Source organism: Trachypithecus francoisi, unplaced genomic scaffold (genome assembly GCF_009764315.1).
Source record: "Trachypithecus francoisi isolate TF-2019V2 unplaced genomic scaffold, Tfra_2.0 Lachesis_group21, whole genome shotgun sequence".
NCBI lineage: Eukaryota > Metazoa > Chordata > Mammalia > Primates > Cercopithecidae > Trachypithecus > Trachypithecus francoisi.
Genome location: NW_022681467.1, coordinates 43,903,447 through 43,926,525, shown reverse-complemented (window position 1 = coordinate 43,926,525; position 23,079 = coordinate 43,903,447).

The following is a 23,079-nucleotide window of genomic DNA, read 5'->3' as shown; positions in this document are numbered from 1 at the left end:
AGTTGGCACCATTCTCTGCTGCTCCCCAAGCGTGCCCAGTGATGCCAGGTGGGGCTACTTGCTTTATAGATTCCTGGGAGTCTTTCTAACATAGATGGCTTTGATTGTAACAAATTAGACTGATAAACCATTTCTTGCTTACCTTATCAGCAAAATTTCCAAAGTGTGATGATATCTTAGTCAGTAAGGCTGTGGAAAGCAGTCGTTCTCCAACACCGCTGGTGGGGGGTGATGCAGCACTGGTTCTGTGGAGGTCATTTTGGAGAAACCTATAAAAATGACAAATGCATTTAGTGTTTGAACCAGCAACCCCACTCCTGGGAATTTATGCTGCAGGTATTTGTCTACAAATACTTAAGATCAAGGGTGTGTATCACAACATTGTTGGTGAGAACCAAAGAGAGCATTCCTCTGTAGGACACTAGTTAAAAACAAAAGCAAACTAGCAAAAACTATTGAATGTCTATATACTGCAATGGATAAAATAGAGATGAGATCCATTATGATTATCACTATTATTTTTTAGAGGCAGAGACTTGCTCTGTCTCTCAGACTGGGGCAAAGTGGCATGGTCATAGCCCATTGCAGCCTCAAACTTCTGGGCTCAAACAATCTGCCTGCCTTCAACCTGCAAAGCACTGGGATTCCAGGTGTAAGCCACCATGCCTGGCCCGTGGGATAGTTATTCTTGAATATATGCATGATCTCGCTTGTGAGAAAAAGCAAGGGGCATGGCAGTATTTATAGGATATTGCTTTCGTGTATGAAAGGAGAAAATGTAAGGTTCTATATGTTTATATTACTTATATTTGCATGAAAAAGCAATTAAGGACACATTAGAAACTATTAAAGTGGTTACTTGCAAGGGAGTGGAGTGCTCAGAGTGGAAGTGAGTCCATTAAATGAATCCTCTTCTATTACTTTGATTGTTAAGCCATCTGAATGTATTGCCTGGTAAAAACTTAAGCAGATGGTTTATAAACAGACCCTATTTTGTGAGCAAGAATAGTAGTAGGGACACAAATGTATCAGGAATCAGTAGAGGACAGAACCAAGGAGTCCTTGTGCTTTTGTAAATCAGGATGCAAAAGACAAGACATCATCCCATCCTATCCGCACCCCACAATGTTCATTGCTCACCTCTTGATAAGAGCAGTGCTTTCTACCTGGCAGTCACTCAATGTGTAGGATGAGCCCCTTTCTGAATAGAGGAGTCCCAGTGTGTGCCTGTTTGCTTCTTTACTGAATAGCTGTCTCTTTCATGCTCCAAAGTGACCCTAGTTGAATAACAAATTATTGTGTCACCTTATCAATAAGTCACAGAACTGCTCTCTAGCTAATGTGGGGAGATGAAATGTATTCCAAGAATCTGAATGACTTTATCAAGAAGGAGATTTTTTGTCTCATGTGATTTCTTGTCTCAAGAATTTGCCTATGGCAATTCTGATTTATGCTTGTTAATTAATAATCGTAATGATTATTAATAGCACTCCTACTCATTTTGACAAGTGCCTTGGGTTGGACAGTAAGTTGTATGGTTATTGTAGTCACACATCAAGTCCAGATAGATTCAGTGCTCAAATGAGATCATTAGGGCATCTTGGTATGGCGTCATTCTTTTTTTTTTTGAGACAGAGTCTTGCTCTGTCGCCCAGGCTGGAGTGCAGTGGCACGATCTTGGCTCACTGCAAGCTCCACCTCCCATGTTCACGCCATTCTCCTGCCTTGGCCTCCCGAGTAGCTGGGACTACAGGTGCCCGCCACCATGCCCGGCTAATTTTTTTTTTTGTATTTTTTTAGTAGAGATGGGGTTTCACCATGTTAGCCAGGACGGTCTCAATCTCCTGACCTCGTGATCCACCCACCTCAGCCTCCCAAAGTGCTGGGATTACAGGCGTGAGCCACTGCGTCCCGCCGGCTGTCACTCTTAAAGACCTATTAGATTAAAGTGGCTCCAGTGTTCACATCCTCGAATCCACTGAAAGCCTCAAAGGGGAAGGGGGCTAGCTCCCACAAAAGATCTGGGATTGATTCTGATTAGATCACCTTCAGTGATACCCATGGCTGACCCAAACTAAATAATTGGGAAGAATGGAACGTTCTGATCTGCTTAGATCAAAAAGATTTGGGTGGAGGAGTAGATATTCCAGACTATACCCAAGGTACAGTTTATTCTAGGAGTGAACAAGACTCTGATGTGTCTTGACACCTAACAATGTCTATAAATTTTCACCCTACTACGTAAGCATATCTCAACTCTAATGATTCTTCACGTTCCTTCAAACTCTTGATTTCATGATTCTATGATGCCTCTTGACACATACATGCAAAGGTTATCTGAAGGCTGACTTGTATCAATTTTAGAAAAACAGCAATAAAATCTTCAGGGCTTAGCATAGATGCCAATAGGTTTCCCAGCAGGAGTAGCAAATAAAAATTATATATATTCAAAAATTTGGTGACAGGAAATTACTTCTGGGATGAGCTCTCTAGTTATTGACTTCAAGGGAGTATTTGTTAGTATGGTGAAATGAAAATGATACATTATAATTTGACATTTTCCATGCAAATGGAAAAGTTGCAGAAATATCTATCATCTCAGTTCAAAAAAGAACCCACCTAGAAAGAAGAAATTGGCACACTGCCACATCAGGAGGTGGTATGTTACGTGTAGTTGAAAATAAGGGTCAAGGTTTCTGAGGCTTGCTTTGGCTGAAAATTACAGAGACCCTTCCCTTCTCCCTCCCCCTTAAAACACCTTGGAGGTTTATTTTCTTCTCACATTAAACAAGTCTAGAGACAATCTCTTCTGGCTTTTTACTCCTCTATCATTATTGTGAGCTCTGTCCTCATGATCTTAATACAGCTGCCATAGCTCCAGCCAACATGGTCAAGTTTCAGAAGACAGACAGTGACAAAGAGCACTTCATCAGCTCCTTTTAAAGGGTTTTCCTGGAAGTTCTATTTAGTAGCTTATGTTTAATAACCATTGGTTAGATCTGCATACCACTCCAGGATGAAGGAGAGCCTTGGAAATGTTTTTAGCTGGGTATTTAGGTTCTTGAAATACAAAATAAGGGTTCATATACAAATAAAGAAGGAAAGAAGGGATATCTTTGTATTGGTTTTACACTCAGAGACCTACTGGGGGAAAGTGGCCCCAATGCCCGCATCCTCACATCTACTGAGATTCTCAAAGCAGGTGAGGGCTTGTTTTCCAGAGTTCCCACAAAAGAGTAGGCAGCTAGGCTTCTCTGACACAACCTAATTGTGTCTCTGTACACAGAGTTTTCTCTAAAATTGGGTAGTGCTTTTGACTTCTTTCTTCATCACTGATGCTCCATCACTCTTCTTTTTTATTCTTGTTAATCTCCTATCTTCCATTAGAAGAAAACAAGAGATAGAATATATCCATGTGATACTTCTCTTTCTTTCTTTGCCCCCCATATGTATCAAATGGGTTCTGGGTTATAGAGACCTGTGGTCTCATCCCCAATAAACACAACAGAATAGTCATAAAGACTGCAGAACTTAAAGATTCAGAACTTTCCAATGGAAAACGCTGCATCATACATCAAACATGTCCATTTTTTTCCAAAATTTTATTTTCCAAAATTTTTGAAATGTGACTACTTTACATATATGTTTACTTATATAAATAAGCATTTTTAGTCATCTGAATTAAACCAAACACCCAAATGAGCTACGTTAATTGACTGGAATGCCAATCACAGAATCAAAACTAAATGTTACACGTTATTTACTTAAAAAAATAAATAAAAACAGCTCAGGATTCAACTCACTAAAGAGTTGAATATGTATATTTTCTTTAAAGATTCAACTTTAGCAAAATATGATCATTTAAATATTCCTGGAAGAGTTCCTAGACCAAATATATTTCTGAATCGAGAGCGCAATTTAAACCAAATAAATGTTAACATTTTAGTCGCTATTAATTTATGGTATTTCAAATGAAGACTCCCATGCTAACATGCCTGAGGCCAAGATGTAAATATCATCTTGTAAATACCAAGATGTGAACACCCCCGCTATCCAGCCTGCATCCATCCACATCCTGGGGTGTGCAGACAACTTGCCCAGTCTGGAGACTGAGCCAGATGAATCTCTTGTTGGACCAGCTGGGCATCCAAGGGATGCTTGTGTTTTGGAGAGTAGATGTGAATCTTAGCATCTGGGGAAGCAGAGACTGGCTTAATGGCCTAAGAATAGATTCTGGGCATAGAAGTTTACAGTGAATATGGAGAAACCTCTAGTGAAAACCTAGAATTCATCCCATGAATGATAGAAACTCTGCTGGTGATGGAGACATTACATCCTAGAACTATTAGGTGTTATGTGCATATGGAAGGATGATGGAATGATGGATGGATGAAGAAAGGAGATGTATGTATGGATGAATGAATGGATCGATGAAGAATGGATGGATGAATGGTTGGATGGATGAAGAATAGATGAATGAAGAGTGAATGGATGGATGGATGAATGAATGGATGGATGGATGGATGAAGAATGGGTGGATGAATAGATGGATGGATGGAGAATGGATGGATAAATGGATGGATGGATGGATGGATGGATGAAAGGATGGATGGATACATGGATGGATGGATGAATAGGTGAATGCACCTTCTCTGCCTTCTTCTATGTCTGGCACATGGGAAGGACTCAATAAATACTATTGAATGAATGAACAAACAGATGAATGAGATTGTGTTTTATGTTTCTTTTCCTATGAAAGCTGGATAGTCAGATGGGGAGACTCAGGTTCTGGAGTCAGATGGCCTGCATTTAAATCCTGGCTTTAAGTATAATTTACTGTGTGATCTTAATCACTGAAGTCACTGGGTATCTCTGAGCCTCACAGTTCTCATCGATGTGATGGAGGATGCATCGTCATCATTGTCATCACCATGATGTGAGAATAAATATGATAATGTGGTAATGTATATAAGCTGCTTAGCAGGGTGCCAGGCACATAGAATACATTTACTTTATACAGGTTGGAGTCTGAACCACATGAAATTGTCTATACACTTGTGACAACATGATTATTTCTAAGTTCTTTAAGAGGAAGGAAAATGCTACTACTGCCAATTTTAATAATAGTAATACACATTGAGTGATCAATGTGTCAGGAACTCTTCTAGGCACTTCTACTTGTGAGCTATTTAATTTTCACACTCGCCTTGTGAGGTAGGGACTGTCATTATTCCCATTTTACAGAAGAGGAAACTGAGGAGTGAATAGGTGAAATCACTTGTTCAAGTCACATGGCTGGAAAGTGGAGAAGCCAGGATTTAAACCCTGGCATTTTGGTCCCAGAGTTTATCTTCTTAGCCACATTTCATGATGTGGGGGTGATAGGTCCATCTTAAAGATGAGGAGGCTGAGGCTCAGAGAGTTGAAGCCACTTGGCCAGGATCTCACAGCCTGGAAGGGAAGTATCTGGGATCAGACTCTAGTTGGATAGCTCTACCAGGTACTTCCCTAATTGCAGAGGGCCTGGTCCTGAGAGATCTTGGCTAACAGTTGTCAATGGGATCAACTCCATTTAAATTGAAGATGTGTTGAGGATGAGAAGAGAGGATCAATAACAGTTAACAAGCCCTTCCCATCTGGAGGCATAGCTCAACTATCTAATTTAAGTTCATATATTAATTAATAGTGTCAGCAAGGGGACAAGAGGACTGTGTATTTTAGTGACCATGGATGTCTGAAATGAATAGCAGCTCATCTCATTTTGTAAATGTTTGGTTCAGTCACTCCCTTAATTCAGGGTGACCTTTACCCAAGACTGAATTTTTCTGATGTTATTGCTCATAGCTGGAAGCCGGTGTCCTAATCCACTTCAGAAATCAGAAGGGGCTGAATCCTAGAAATTTATCTTCACCTCTGTTGTCATCTGTCGTAGATCTTTCACCAACTTTCTGCTTCACTTAGAGAGTTTCTGAGGTTCTTCTCAAGGAGAAATGGACAAATATGCAACTGTGTCCAGGCACTACAGGGCTCACTAAGAGTCTCAGCACCCCTTTTATTGCAAATATCATAAAAACCCAATTCAATAATAAAAGGAAGATGTTGACTCATGTAACTGACCATTTCTGAGCCACATGGATGCAGTAGATTGGACTATTGTACCCAATCCCTTTCCTCTCTTCCCTTATATCCTCATTACAAGGACTTTGGTCTTGGCCATGTGACTTTCTTTGGCCAGTGGGGTATTAGTGGACGTGACATGGGAGAAGACTTTACATGTGCTTGTGTGGGATGCTTAGGATCTTACCCTTACGGTATGGGCACAAGAAGGGCAGACTCCAAGCATCCTATGAGCCCAGGATGGAGACATGTGGAGCTGAATCTGGTCTGAACTTTGAAGCAGAGATGCACCGGTTGACTTGCAGACCCGTGAGTGAGAAAAAGAAGTACTTTTTAAAAAATACGCCACCAGGATTTTGGGGCTGTTTGTTACAAAACTTTGTTGAACTCCACATCCCTCACTAAACCAATCACTGAGAATGGACAGGATAAAGTAGGTTTCTCACCTGAGCCTATAAGACTCATGCTGGAACTAAGGGTAGAATCAATGCTCTCTAGTGTAAACTGGGGGTTGATCCAAGAAAATAAAAGGAGGATATAACTTCATTAAAAGTCATGTGAAGGGATGCTGGAACACAAAAACAACATTTGCCTACGATGCTGAGCTTATGCTTGTATTTTCTAGTAGAAGGATGGTTTTAACGCTTTATAAATATAATTGTGTAACCATCTCCTATCTTTTTACAACTCCCTTATTATGGGAACAAAAGCAATCTGAGCTCCTATGATTTCTGAGGCTGAGGTTAATGATCAATTGTCCAGTCTCTTGTGTGGAATGTATTTTCTCTTACCTTCTCCTTCTTATTTCTCAAAAGATTGAAATAAAATATACATCACATCGGGTATGACAGCAATTATTTAGCTCAAATAATTCCCAAATGGTGCCAAGCACCTTAGTCCCACAGGTTCATTCCTCTTGTCATTTCATTGAAATATAGACCTCGAAAAGTGTACCCTTGGCTATTTTCAAGTTTTAATCTCCATTGACAGAGCCATTAAAATGTCTGTCCCCAATGTCAGAGCTTTTAAATGCTCCTTTCCCTTTGTGATAATGAACATTTTGGTACAGGAATACCTGTTTGCTGGACCCAGGTGCTGCCTTGTCAGTAAAAAGTTTGTATTTTTGTTAGGAGGGCCAGAGAATAAGCTTTTAATTGAGGGTAAGTTTAGGGGAAGTGGTAAGCTTTTTTTTTTTTTTTTTTTGAGATGGAGTCACACTCTGTCACCCAGGCTGGAGTGCAGTGGCGTGATCTCGGCCCACTGCAACCTCCACCTCTGGGGTTCGAGGCATTCTTCTGCCTAAGCCTCCCAAGTAGCTGGAATTACAGGTGTGCACCACCATGACTGGCTAATTTTTGTATTTTTAGTAGAGACAGGTTTCACCATGTTGGCCAGGCTGGTCTAGAATGCCTGACCTCAGGTGATCTGCCTGCCTCGGCCTCCCAAAGTGCTGAGATTACAGGTGTGAGCCACTGTGCCCATCCAGGAAGTGGTAAGCTTTTAGTGTGTCTACAGAAAGTATATTGGGGTGCAGGATGGCAGACTTACTAATGAAGATAAGCAAGGCAATGTTGCAACAAAGAACAATACCCAAATCCCCTTGGCTTAAAACAACAAAATGCACTCTATATATCTCACATGAGTTGTTACGGAGGCCCAGTTTATATTAACCTCTCAGAGATCTAAGGGAACAGAGGCTCCACCATCTTTCGGTATCTCCATCTCAACACATGCTCCCATGATCACCATGGCATGGCAAAAGACCATAGAGAATCACATACCAGCTTTTAAATAATTATACTGAAACAACTCATGTCACTTCCTCAGATTTCCTTGGCCAAGCAAGATATTATGTCCATACATAACTTCAAGGATGAGGAATTGTAACCCTCTTGTGGGATGGGAAAAGGACAGGAATTTAGAGTGTTAGTGACAACTGGGAATGTCTACCGTAGTGAGTTTTAGTTACAGAAAGGGAAGAATTGACATGAAAAACAACTTCACTAATGTGATGGTTCTGTCTTTGGCATGGTGGATCTTGGCAACTTGTTGGGCTTCTAAGTGGATGGATTAAAGAGAAGCATCATTCGAGGTTGGCTTTTTTTTTTTTTTCCAGCCAGTCTCTTTATAATCTTATTTTTGTCTTCATGAAGGCATTAGCATACATTTTCTGGGCTTCCAGCCAGATGAGTCATTTTCTTTGCCTATTTCCCTGTCTCCATGGTGCCCTGCTCTTTGTCAGAACCAAACAATGGTCCTAGCCAACAACTGTGCTGGGGGTCCTAAATCCACCCAGCCTAGTGCCCAGATACCCCTCCTGCTCTGTGGATGGAGCTCACCCTCAATCAACTCCTCAGCAGGACCAGGCACCATGCACAGACAATGCCACTTGGCATCTGATAAGTAACATTTGGTACCAAGCCCAAACCAACTTTTCATCACCTAGACAAGAGATGCATTTGGGACTCTTCAGTCTCCCCTGAAGCCCTCAGGCAGGCTTCTGTCATGGCTGGGTGGGATTATGATAACAGTGCTGGGAGGTCCCCACCTGCACCTCAGGCCAGATTGGAGAGGGCGAGAAAGCAAAATAAAAATGTCAGATTCCTACTGGGGATTAGGAGGCACTCAACTCTAGCCAAGTTTTTTTCTCCCTGAAGAAGGGGAAAAAAAGAAAACAGAAAACCCAACCCCAATTCTTCCATCCTTCTCAACAGTCCATAAAATCAGTGGTTAAGGGATAAAAAGAAGAGATACAATTCAGCAAACAAGTGAGGAATGCTGTGCCTGAACTGATACATTTTTCTATCGGTTTGAGGCCAGGAAAGCAAAAGAATTTCTGTTCACACCTCTGGCATGAACAAGGGCTGCTTCCAGGAAAGAGATACCTTCAAAATAGGGAAATAGAAGAAATTGCAGTCTGTCAATTATTCACAGTTTAGTCTAACAACTATCTAAAATGTAGCCAGAGACAGTGTGGGGAGCAGATTTTAAAAAGGGCTCCCAGTGGTCCCCACTTCTTGGTATCTGTGCCCTTGTGTGATCCCCTCTCGTTGAATGTGGGCTGGACCTAGGGACTTGCTTCAAACAAACAGAATATGGGAAAAATGATGGGGTGCTACTTTTGAAATTAGGGTAGAAAAAAGACTGATTTAATGTCTTATTCTCCCCATCACCTGCTTGCTCTAGGGAAGCCAGATGCCATGTGCTGAGTTCCCCATGGGGTGAGAATTAAGGGAGGCCTCCAGCCAACAGCCACGAAGAACCAAGGGTCTCAGGTCCACCATCTTGAGGAACTAAATCCTGCCAAAGACCACTTGAATAAGTTCAAAAGCAGATCCTCCAGCCCCAGGCAAGTCTTAGGATGAAACCACAGCCCCAGCAGATACTGTTTGCAGCCTTGAGAGCTACAGGACTCAGCCAGGCCACATCCAGCCTCCTGACCCATGAAACTGCTAGATGGCAAATATGTGTTTCTTTGAGAACCTGCCCAGGGCAATACTATTTGACCACATTTTCCTGCTGAAATTTCTTTGACAGTTTTGGAACTAGATGATCCCAGCCTAGACTGAAGCAGCCATTCTCAATTGTTTAGGTGTGAAGACTTCATTCCAATGGAACCTTATGGAAAAGTTCAATTTGTCAGACAGACCAAAAACAAGCTGCTCTGGCTGAACTGGGGGTGAGGGCTCCATTAGACAACCAGCTCTGACTAATGTGCTCAGAGGAACTTTCTGTCTACCTTGAAAATGCCATAGGAACCATTGATCTAGCTGATCGGGGCAGGCCTGTCCCAAGAATACTCAGTGACAGGAGGTGTCATCAATGACTGACTTCAAAATTTTCCCCCTGCCCTCACCACCAGCATAGACTTGGGTGAGCCCCAAGCTAAGGTGGGGAGGATGGAAAGCTTCTGTGACATCTCCTGTAGGGCTTTTCTCCTTCCTCCCAGCTCTCCTTGTTCTGTCCCCACCCTGAGCTCTGCTGTTCCACAGAGACATGCCTCCATCAGCCAGCCAGAAGCCCCTGCTGCAGGTGGACAGGTATAGCTCATTCAGCCATCCTGCCTGGGAGATGCTCAGTTATAAAAGGGAAAGAAGGAACACCAAAAAGGAAGGACTCTCCAATGCTGGAATTTCATACTTAGGACAGGCTGGCGGGGAGATGGGCAGCCTCGCTCCATGCTGGTCACTGTGAGAGAGGCCTGGAGTATTCTACTGCCCTGAGGTGCAGAGATGGAGACGGGGCAGAGGCACCGGGTCCCCAGCCATGCCTCTCTCTGTAGTCATGAGCTTCTCACCTCCTGCTGTACAGACCTGTGGTTCCACTCGGATCCCAGCACAGAATCGCACCTGACATTGGGTTTCCTGGTTCTGGGCAGCTGGACCTGGTTCCATCCCTGTGGGGAGGCGGCCGCTCCTGCAGGTCCTCCTGGGATCCTGACTGATGCTCAATAGACAAATCACCATGTGAGGAAGCGCTGTAGGGAGGAGGGCGTCTCCACTCCCCAAAACCCAGCAAGACAAATCCAAAGAGATCCAAGAGCACGGAGCAGGCAGGAGCCTGCTGCTAAGGAGAACGAGTCAAGTGTTCTCATGCTTCTGAGGTTATCTAAGAAGATGCACAGACTCACGTGGGACGAACATCATTTCAGGGCAAAGATGATGCACTGAGTGTGGGATGGGTATTTGTGTCTTGATTTTTTAAAAGCATTTTAGGTGCAAAGAAAACTATTCTGCAACAAACCATTCCAAAAAGGATATCAAACTTTACAAGTACAGTGGAAGCTTCTAGTGTAACTCTCCACCATCACGTTTGCCTCCCTCCCTCTGAGAATCACACCTGAACTTTAGGTTTACTATGCTCGTGTATTTCACTTTCACTGCATTTTCATGCATGACCACTTTTCCAGTTTATTTTAACCTCTGTAGAGTACTCCACGCCATGAGCTCCAGCTGGTGGACATCCGGGCTGGCTCTGTGTTTTTCATGATCACAAACAAAGCTGCCATGAATGTTCCAGTGCCTGGGTGCATGTGACACACTTGCAGCCAATGAGGATGCAACAGGCCTTTTATTGTGGCTTCTGGGACAGCAGAGGCTCTTTTCTGCTGGGCTTAATCTGTCCTGTCATTATAGGAGATACTCTCTAAGAATGGTCCTGAGAGGGAAAAAGAAGAGCCAAGAGTCCAGGAGACACTCATCCCGACCTGATGACATCATTGCAGCCTCTAGATCCAGCTGTGCCTGCAACTAACAAGGCATTCCTGGTACATTTTAGTTACCCAATGTTATAAAATACTTTCATTTAAAGCTACTTAACTCAAGTTTTCTGTTGTATGCAACCAAGAGTGCTGTCTGATGAAATCTTCCAATTATATGATGTTTTTACTTTAAACGGAGTGTTCGGTGCCTCTACCTGAAAGGAGCAGTAATGGTAGGACTGAAGGCACACAGCAGTCCAATGGTACTTAGAGGGTCCCTAAAATTATACTGCATGGCCGGTTATCACTCAGTCCCTAGATTCAGCTGGTTCTGCAAGAAGAGTCATCAAGCCATTAGCTCCCTTCCTTCCTTTCTCCTGAAGGTGTCCTTCTTTACCTTTAAGACAGAGCACCCGAGTAGCTTTGGGTGGTTTCAATTAGGCCTTCAGCTAAGAAACAGAAGGAAAATTTAAAGCCAGAACCATCGGAATCCGATGATGTGTACTTTCAAGAATTTTCCAGGAGGAGCCGACCTCATTCAGGACTTTGATGCTGGATTGAGTGCTCTGTTTCCACTCACAGCTTAAGAATGCTTGACCTCTGATCTGCTAAGGCCTTGGACAAAGGGCAGACGATGACATGCATGGAGAGAAAAATAGTTTTCTGGTTACAAGGATAATTTTTAATTGCTCTGCAGTTGATGATTATCTAAATTTGAGTTTTGGTGTTTTGTTGTTGTTGTTGTCAACTTAAAGCAGTGAAGGATCCCACTAGCCTTCAGGCCTTGCTGTCTAAGCAGGAATGAACTGACACCTGCAGAATAATATCTGCATCTGTCATGGCTTAGTTGGATTTCAGGCCATGTCCTTTCATCTTGCTAATCAGTTTTCCTGATTTCCTGGACTAATAACTCTTTCTCTGGGCTCCATTAGCTGCACATGGCATTTCTCTTGTAAAGACCTTTCAGTTTATGTTCTTATTTAAAGCAATGTTTGATGGACACCAGGCTTGCTTATTGAGTAGTGTCTCTGACCCTAGGTCAAAGCAGAAAATGGGATTTTTGAGAAAGGTCACAGAGGTCATGGTTGCCAGGATCAGCACAGTGAGCACGGACCCAGGGCTCAGAGGGCTATGGCAGGCAGCAGGAAGCATCATGGTGGTAAACTCCCGGGATCCTGTCTGAAGTCAAGTACCAAGGAGAGAATGCAAGCTTGGCAGTTCACTGAATTTATTCCAGAAGGCGAAGCTTGCCCCTTCTCCTTGGTATTTGACTTCAGATAGAAGCCTGGAGTTTACCGCCACAATTCAGACCTGACGAAGGACTGAATTTTTCTAGGTGAAAAAAAAAACACAGTTACCAAAGTGATTTGCACGTTGTAGAACATTTCAGTTCACAGATTTAACATCACAGGCTTTAATGATTTGTAAATGACTCTGTGTTAATTGGGATGGCTTATGGGCAGTTAACAAAAGATCCCCAAATCTCAGCAGCTTAAAATAAGAAACAGCTAATTCTCTCAAATGCTATGTTTCCCTTCTGTGAATGCAGTGGTGTCTGCACCTTGTATTTGCTCAAGGCCCCAGCCTTCATCCTGACACATTTCTGGAAAGTCACCGTGACAGGTGGAAGCTAAAGTGGTTTAATGAACACTGGCTCGAAAATGATGCACGCTGCTTCCACTCACATGTGTTAGACAACACCAGTCACATGACTGCACCAAACGGCAAGGTGGCCGGGAAGTGCAATTCTACCAAAAGGCAGGAAGGAAGCCCTCACATATTTAACAAATAGCACTGATGGCCCCCATACCCCATCACATGCAGCCATGCGGAGCTTGGCTAAGTCATGAATTTGATTCCTGTGTGGCCAAGCTCGGGGGTGCGACAAGACCTCCAACCTGGTGATGAAGGCTGGCCCCCAACTCAGTATTTGCAACCTAGAAAGGTTTGGACATGTCTCGCATCCACGTTGTGTTCAAATAGATAAAAAATTGATTAAAAATTCAGATTCTTGGTGAACAATGATCTCTGAGCAGAAATCCAAAAGAAAAACAATGGTTTTAGCCAGAAAATGGCTCTTTTGGAACAAACTGTGAAATGCGAATGTAACCAAGATTAATGAAATGGATGAGACCGCATTATATGCTGAATGGAAGCTTAAAAAACTATTTATGAGACTGTTTTGGTGGGGCTGCAGCCTGTGAAATAGCTGCATTTTATGTGGGATGTAATGTAGACCACAGAACCATTCACAAAGATGAGCGTTCCCGGTGGTCCCTGGAGCTGGAGTCCAGTTGCACGTGGAAAGAGTGTCCGCACGGTTGGAAGTCCTGGATGCTGAAGTCAAACATAGCTGTTGAATGCTCTTCTCCTGCTCCTGTGGTCTCTGAATATATATATGAGAGAGAGAGAGAGAGAGAGAGAGAGAGAGAATGTGTGTGTGTATACAGTTGTCCCTCAGTATCCATGGGGGATTGGTTCCAGGACCTTGCTTGGATACCAAAATCCATGAGTGCTCAAATCTCTGATACAAAATGGTGTAGGTTTTGCATATAAACTAAACACATCCTCCTGTATATTTTAAATCATCTCTAGATGATTTATAATACATAATACAATGTAAATGCTATGTAAGTAGTTGTTATGCAGTGCTGTTTAAGGAATAATGTCAAGAAAAATGTCTGCGCATGTTCAATGCAGACACAATTCATTTTTGAATATTTTTGATCCTCGGTTGAATCTGCAGATATGGAGAGATGGCTACACACACACACACACACACACACATGTAATTTTAAAATGTACTGTGAATATAAATCTTTAAGGGTTTAAAAATTTATTTTGAATTAAGTTATTGGAATTATCAATAGTACCCAACTGATGAAAACAATATAAATAAAAAGTGATGCGTGATGATCTTTCAAAGTGAAAAGAATATTGATATTGAAAATGCATCTCTCCAACAGCTGAATGGTGAGTATCATGGAATTTTGCTCAAAGGGGCCCTGACCCCAGATCCCAAGGTTCTGAGTCATCCCTTTGATTGATACCCTCGAGGCAGAGCACCATGGAAAGGTTTGGGATGTGTGGGAAACTACGCTCTCTTTGGCAAAATGGGAGAAGGAGAATTGGAAAAAGGTGATGTGAGGAGACAGTAGGCATGTTGACCACCCAGCAAGCATGCTCTCTGCAGGTCAGTTTAGGAGATGACAGTAGATGGAAGTATATGAGCCATCCTTGCCCCTCTGCCACTTGGAAAGTGTTGTGGGTCCCCAGGTGGCCTTCCTTTGTCAGGCCAACTTTGCCCCACTCATGAAATTATTGTTCTGGCTTCTCTTTGTCTTTGCTCAAATAGGAATAGAGTAAAGATATAGACAGAGCCAAAATAATGTGAGTTGCATTTGGTCCTTTCAAAGTCAGTGTCTTATTTGTCAAGTGCACGGAATAGGAGTTGATCTCCCTCTTCCTTAAGCTCCAACCCCTCTCCGTGTTGCAGAGAAAGTCCAGTTTAGCATGTCAGGACACTCTTACCTGTCCCTCCTCTTCTGTCTCCCTTCTCTCCAGGACCCCACCTCTGCTCCTCTCCCATCTTCCTTCCCCTCCATCTTTCTATTCATCTTCAGTTTTGGTCTAGCTTCTCTTCCTATCTTTTTTCTCCCTAAACATTTCCACAGAATTAAATCTTGAAAGCAATTTGCATAAAACCATTTCAAAGGGGCCAAGAGTGACATTTCTTTACGGGCCTGGGTCAACAGCTTTGACAAATGAGGCTGATATCAAGGAAAACAAATTGTTAGTGTTATACTGAAATTTTGCTGTGGGTATTAAATATTTGCATGAGGTAACCAAATACTCTAGGGTTTAGGCAGATGAATTCCTTTCCAAAACCACTAAAATGAAAAGCTAACTGCAAATGAGGTTTGAAATGGACCTGCCTGTCCTCTGAGATTTTGCAGCGACTAATGGATTAGTCCCCAAGTGGAACACAAACCTACTTTGCTTTCATAGAAGCAAAGAAGACTAATAAAGGCGGAGTCTCTATGCAGCCCTGAATCAACCAGGGCTCCGTCAACCTCTGTTTAATAGCCCGATGCTTCTCAGCTGAGCTTCTTAATTAAGTCACAATAAGAGTTGGCCCTTAAGAAATCCCTGAACACCTGAGTTCTTGGTTTAATATTCTTCACTAGTGTTGGTGCCAAGAAATGGCTTGGAAAGGGAAGTTCATCCACCCCTCTCTGAATCTCCATTAGTGTCCCACTAAGAAAACACATACATAAAGTAAAAAAGTAAGCATTATGAAACTGCTCCATTTTTATTTATCTGAAATATACATGCCAAGTAGAAACTGTGAATGCTCTGCTGAGGCAGCTTTGAGATAAGCGTCCTATGCCTATCATCATGGTCCCTTATTGAACATAGAAAGCTGGGCTTACACTCTAACAGCAATTGTCTCCAAATCTCAGTGGTAATCACACCAAGAATTTGTTTGTGTATTAACTTACGTGCTTATTTATGGTTGGTTTGTTTTTTCCAGCTCACCCTTGCAGGCAGCATACCTGTGTGGACTCAGCCATTCTGGAGGTTTTCATCTGGCTCTGTCAACCTCCCCCATCACAGTGCAGGGTAGACGGCCTGGAGTTTGCGCACCTGCCAAGAAACACATAGATCTGGAGTAACACACGATGCCTCCTCCATCCAATTGTCTAGAATGAGTCCCACACACCACCCTCCCCAGTTTCACAAAACAAAGGGGAAGTGATATCCCTTTGTTTCTGGAAGGGAGAGAACACTTATAAACAATAAAAGCTTCTTTGAAATCCTCTTCCAACTAAATTGCCATCTCCTGTATAAAAATTCCAGAGCCACCAATAGAGGATCACAACTTTTTTTCAAAATAAATCAACAGTATTTGGTTTATTCTTTTTTCTCCTAAGTAGGGCAGTGCCAGGATGGGAGTGAATCTCTGGGCCAATCTGTGACCACAGAGGCAGGTCTGGGGTACCTTGGAGGAGGCTGTCTCTCGCCCAAGCATCTCTGCTACTATCTGGAGTGAGACCAAAGCTGCTGAACCAGCTGACCTGGGAATCTCCGTCCCAACTTTCCAGTCAAATGACTTGAGCAACCGCACCTTTCATTCACACAGATTGTCTGTCTCACCTATTAGCGTACCCATTTGACCAAGGCAGGCCTTCTCTTCACTTGCTCTGTTCTCTGCTGTATCCCTGGAGCCAAGAACATGCCCAAAGTAGGGGCTCAATAAATGTCTGCTAAATAAACGAACTCCTTGAGCCCCAGTTTCCTCATCTGTCCCAGGTAGATGCTGTTAATAAGAGTTGTCTTGAGAAGTACATTTAAAAAAATCTTTAAATGCTTTGCAAAATGTAAAGTCCTATGCACGGGGTGAATTGGTGTTCCTCTCACTCCATACCGAGGGCTTGTGCAGACAGAATGACTGTGGCCAGAAAGCCAACCTGTGTTTTCCCAGCTGGTATTTTGACGGTCCAGAATCTCGCTTGGGAAACACAGGGTTTCTAAACTCTTCAACTTTCAGAGTCAATCTTTCATTTACGCTAAACCCAGCTCTTCCTCCTTGCTAGTCGATCAGCAGACAGTTCAATTTTTTCCTGGGTTTCAAATCCTGGGCATGTTCAGCATTTCTCTTTTCTCTCTGCTCTGCCCAACAAGTCACTCACCCCCACTATTCATGCTTCTCTCCCTGCTTGTCCCCATCAGAGTGGCAACAGTGACTGCCACTGTCCCAGTCCTCAGAGCCACCAGGCACCCCATCCACAGGGAAAGCTCCTTTGCCCTAACTTTTCCAGCAATAATCCCCAAATATCCTCTTAAACAGGGAGGAATAGATCACACGAACCCTCCAAACCAAACAAGATGGCCTGGGGATGAAATGCATAGACTGGCCTAGACTTCATTTATGCACTATTTGAATAAATGTGTACCCAGCAGGTACCAAGCTGCAGGCAGTGTTTGTTCTAGGCGATGGCAAATCACTGGCAGAAAAGACAGAAATCCCTGCGGGTTATGAAGTGGATGCGATAGTTAGTTGTACATTTCCTATAGCTGCTGTAACAAATTACTCAAACAGCAGCTAGAATAACTTTCATTTGTCTCTTGCAGTTCTGCAGGTCAGAAGCTCAAAAGGGCTAAAATCAAGGTGTTGCCAGGACTGTCCTCCTCTGCAGAGGCTGCAGGGGAGAATTCGTTTCTTTGCCTCTTCTGGCTTCTAGAGAACACCAACATTTCCCGACTCCTGGCCCCTCCTCTGTCTTCAAGGACAGCAGTGGAAGGTTGAGCTCCCCCCGTTGCATCATTGTCACGTTGCTTCCATCTTCACATCTCTGACTCAGACTCCCCTGCCTCCCTCATTCACCTTTAAGGACCCCATGATGACATTGGGCCCACCTGGATAATCCAGGGACATCTCCCCATTCCCAAGGTCAGTGGATTAGCAACTTTAATTCCTCCTTCTCACATAAGGTAACACAGTTACAGGTTCTGGAAATTAGGACGTGACATCTTTTGGGGCCCATTATTCCATCAGCCACACTACAGCACACTTACCCTGTGAATCCGCAACACCTTCCTTACGCTTACTTAAATCTTCACCCTGTGACTAGTCCCATTTGATCTTCACCCTGTGACTGTTTCCATTTGGGACAGATGAGGCAGGCAGGTGTGTATTTTCTCCCAAGTCACATAGTTGGTAGGTGGCAGAGCCTGCCCCAGAAGCTGTGTGCTCAATTCTGCCCTGTGCTGCCTTTGACTAAAACAAAATCAAACTTGGCTCCCATCATGCCAGTCGCTGAAATTCCACAGACTGTCCATGACTATCCAACACAAAGGAAGTGGAGTAGATCAGGGAATGATCCATATTTGGAGATTGTTAAGGAGGGAAAACACCAATTTTGTTTTGTTCTGGTCTCATCCATAGTACAAACATGGAAAGGTGCTTTCAACTCATCCATTTGTGTGTTTCCTCATGCGACAAATATTTGTGGAGCACTTACTATGTGCCAAGTACTGATGTGGGCACCGTGTGACCTAACTCACAACTTTCACAGCAATTCCAGGGCATGGGTGCTCTGAGCTTGGTCTCTCCCATTTTACAGATGTGGAAACTGAGTCACAGAGTGACACACTCACTGGTTACTCACCTGGGTCCCCTTTGGATGGATGCCACCTCGCTCTAGAGCCCACGCTGTCACCACCGCACTCCACGCCAGGTCAAATATCACCACCGTTGTGCAGACACCCCTGACCTTCCTGGCAGAGTTCAGGACCCCCTCCGGGGACTCCCTCAGCCTCTCTCACTTTTCTCTTCGGGCTCTGGTCAAATGGTGCTAAAATTTTTATCTGCACATGTGCCTCCCCTGTAGCCTGCCAGCCTCCTGAGAAGACAGGCTGGCATTATATTCCCAGGGACTGGCACAGGTTAGGGACTTCAGCAATGTTTGTGAATGAATGGGTGATTGAATGGATAGACTGTGGGACTTCAGCAATTCCTTGTTTGTTATTTGTTTGTTTGTTTTAGACAGAATCTTGCTCTGTCACCCAGGCTGGAGTGCAGTGGTATGACCTCGGCTCACTGCAACCTTGCCTCCCGGGTTCAAGCGATTCTCCTGCCTCAGCTTCCCAAGTAGCTGGGATTACAGGCATGCACCACCACGCCAGGCTAATTTTTGTATTTTTAGGAGAGAGGGGGTTTCACCATGTTGGCCAGGCTGGTCTTGAACTCCTGACCTCAAGTAATCTGCCCACCTCAGCCTCCCAAAGTGTTAGGATTACAGTGTTGTGAGCCGCCGTGCCCGGCCTTCAGTAATTCCTATTGGTGCCTTAGGCACTCCCTTGACCCTTGGGTATGTTTCTGTGTGCAGCTGACAGAGAGAGGGTGATACACACAGACACATGGAGAGTGGGAGAGAATCACAGACATGAAGAGAGGCCGGGAGGCCCAAATAAGCCCCAAAAGAGGACAGGGAAAAGAAGGAGGAGGGAGGAGAAGGAGCCTCCAATGCAGTTTAAGCCCCGAAGGTGGGGGTGTCAAGAGCAAGGCACCTCTCCACCCCTCCCACCTCCCTCCAGGCACTGGGCCTCATGCCATTCATTGCACAGGCAAAGCAAACTCCTACCCCAGGGCCTTTGCACAAGCAGTTTCTTCTGCCTGAAATATTCTTCCCCTAGGTCTTGACCTGGCTGTCTCTTTCTCAATATCTGTGTGTATATTCAGGGGGTGAGCTCAGAGAAACCTTCCCCAGTGCCTTTCAGGAATAACTCACCATAATTCCACCAAAATTGCTGTTACTGTTTTTCTTTCAAAACCATTAGCCCCAGGTGGCCGTGTGCTATTTGTTAACTCGTTTATTTTGTCTACCCCATGGAGTGTGGCAACAGGCATGAGGGCTGGGCAGGCTCTATTTACGTTCTGCTTTAGTCCCTGTGTCTAGCACACAGGAGTTACTCAGTGAATGTTTGTATTGGATATTGTGGTGGATAAAAGAAGGAAAGAGAGAGGGAGGGAAGAATGAAAGAAAGAAGGAAGCTCCCAGCTGCTCTCCTTGCTAAACCCCACTGCAGAATGCTGTGTGCAGAGGCAAATAGAAATTCTGCTCAGGAAGCAGGCAGGAAAGCTGTGCCCTCTGTGCACTCTCTGTGCTGTAAGGGTCAAGGTCTGAACGCCAGCTCTTAGCAGCTCTGGCCAACAGGATGCTCTTCTAGAAGGAATGTGTCTTTCCTGAAGCAGCCAGGGGCCTGGGACAGGCTATTTGAGGCCTCCTCTATGCTTTATTATGGCAGAGAGGGCTCCGAACATTCCTGAAGCAACAAGAGAGAGCAGGGAAATACAGAACCAACGCAGACCTCCACGTGGGTGTCATCTTAGAGGAAGGAGCAAGGTCATCTGTCCCCTGCAAGGGAAGAAAGAAACCCTTTTCTTTGCTTTCATTTGTTCTGAGGCCTGGAACAGCAGCTGTACTTTTTTTCCTGGCAAGCTGGAGAATTAGGGAGGGCACAGATCTCCTTTAAAAGGGAAAATATTTCTCTCCATTCTCGGGAACCTCAGTCGAAAGGAAACCCTCACCACTCTGAGGCCTGTTTTGTGCCTTCCCCTGTCCACGCGGCAGGCCCCAGTCTCAGCCTCAGCAGAGGTGACATTTAAGGGATGGCCCTGGAGCCGACCCCACTGCCTCTAGCATTATGACCAGGCCTCGATTTTCTCTTCAGTAAAGAGAGTCTGATAACTTCTCTTCTCTCAAGACTGCTGTGGGAGTGGATGAACCCTTGCAGGCCATGAGGTGGCAGCTCCAGGGGACAGATGCCTACCTGTGGGAATGAGGCCCCGTGCAGCCACCTCCTTCTTCTTTAAAGACAAATCAGAAATCTGAATGGTTTATGGAGTCTCCCAACTGATTAAAAATAATTTCAATGTCTTACGGTCTGTACTCAGTCAGTCTCCTTAACTACGTAGAAGTGGAAAGAGCAATGAACTGGGAGTTAAAATGCTTTGTAATTGAGGCCCAGCTCTGCTACCTCCCAGTGGGGTAACTTGACCTTCCACTTTGCCAGGACTCAGTTTTCCCATTTGTAACTTGGGGATACTAGCCACACAGTCAATGAACAATGGGTTGCTGCAACATTTAAATGAAATAATGTAAATGAAAAGACTTTGGGAAGTGCAATCCACTCATTTGCTTGCTCATTAACTCAATAAATAATCATTAGTGAGCTATTTTGGAGCAAACACTGTTCTTGATTCCTGGGGTGTAGAAAGACAGAGTAATACGGTCATTAAAGGTGGGGGCCTCTGAACTGGACTGCCTGGGACCACATTCAGGCTCTTTCACTCACTCACTTTGGGATAGGCAATAATAATACCTGACTGAAAGGATTATTGTAAGGTTTAAAAGAATTAATATACTTAAAGCATTCACAACACTCCTGGCACAAAACAGTTACTATAGAAGCCTTTGATCATAAAAGAGCATTTTCTTTAATATGAACAATGGAGAAGTTAAATTACACTTTAAGAAGATATAGCTGAATATCTTACCTTAAAAAAATACGAGAAGGCTTAAAGGAATAGAGCAATGAACACTGGTATAATCTTTTAGAAAGTTTTACAGCCAAAATTCTTTAAATACAAAGTGAAGTTTTAATTATTAATCATTAACTATCGAGAACACACAGATACATGGAATGTCTTAATTTATTAGGTGCTATGGTTTAGATATTTGTCCCCTGATGTTGAAATTTGATCCCCAGTGTTGAATGTGGGGCCTAATGGGAGGTGCTTAGGTCGTGGGGGTGGGTCCCTCATGAATAGATTAATCCCCTCCCTGGGGAGGAGAGTAAGTTCTCCCTCTATTAGTTCCCCATATAGTTGGTTGCTAAAAAGAGTCTGACGTTCCCCTCCTCCTTGCTTCCTCTCCCACTGCGGATCTCCGCATGTGCCAGTTCCTCTTCACTTTCCCCAGTGAGTGGAAGCTGCCTGAGGCCCTCATTAGATACCCAGTCTTGAGCTTTTCCAGACAGCAGAATTAGGAGCCACATAAATGTTTTATTTGTTGTTGTCATTGTTAATAAATTGCCCAGCCTCAGGTATTCCTTTACAGCAACATAAAATGGACTAAGACATTAGGGACACAGGCTAAGGATTAATTCCACTGCCATTATAACACCTGAGGTTCCTTTTTATGAAGTGCCATTTTAATTACACAAATGACACATGAATACATTTCCCTTATTAAAAATAATGAAAACATTTGCATGAGTCTCAAGTCCTGTTTGACATCTGGTGTTATTCTGCAGTAACAGAAAAGGGAAAAGCCCCAATTTCAGTAGCTTCAAGAAACCAGGTTTATTTATTGTTCAAATCCATATCCATCTCAGGGCAGTGGGGATCTCTACTCCGCAACCTTTCACTCATGTGATGGCAGCTCCTCCGCTATCTAGAATGTGTCACTAAGGTAAGAATGCAAAACATTTACAGTACTGGATGGTCATGGCATCTTCCCCAGGCAACACAGACACTTCCCATCACATTCCATTGGCTAGAACAGACCACATGACCACCCCCAACTTCACAAGGTGAAAAAACGTCAATCTTACCATGCACCTGACTCCATCACTTACCGGCCGTGTGATTTTGGGAAAGTCACTGAATTTCTTTGTACCTCAGTTTCCTCATGTGTAAATCAAGAAGAGAAATGTAGCACTTATTTCAGAGGATTGATTAAAGAAGTAAATGACATTAAAAATGTAAAGAGCTTAGAAAGGTGTTCAATAATATTAGCTATGATGATGAGGAGGAAGATGATACTTTACATCCATAAATAAATCTTTGTGTATGTTTAAGAGTGATCTCATACTGTGGTTCTGTTCTGTAATCTATACATGGCTGAATCTCCAATACTAGCAGAAAGAATATTCTTTGCTGTATTCTATAATTTTAGGGTGCATGTGTATATATACACACATACATATTCATATATATGCACATATTCAATGTACAGATGGTCCCCAACTTATGATAGTTTGACTTACAATTTTTCAACTTTATGATAGTATGAAAGTGATATGCATTGAGCAAAAACTGCATTTTGAGTAGCCGTACAACCATTCTGTTTTTCACTTCAATAAATTCAATAAATTACATGAAATATTCAACACTTTTTAATAAAATAGGCTTTGAGTTAGCTGATTTTGCCCAACTACAGGGGAATGTAAGTGTTCTCAACACATCTAAGGTA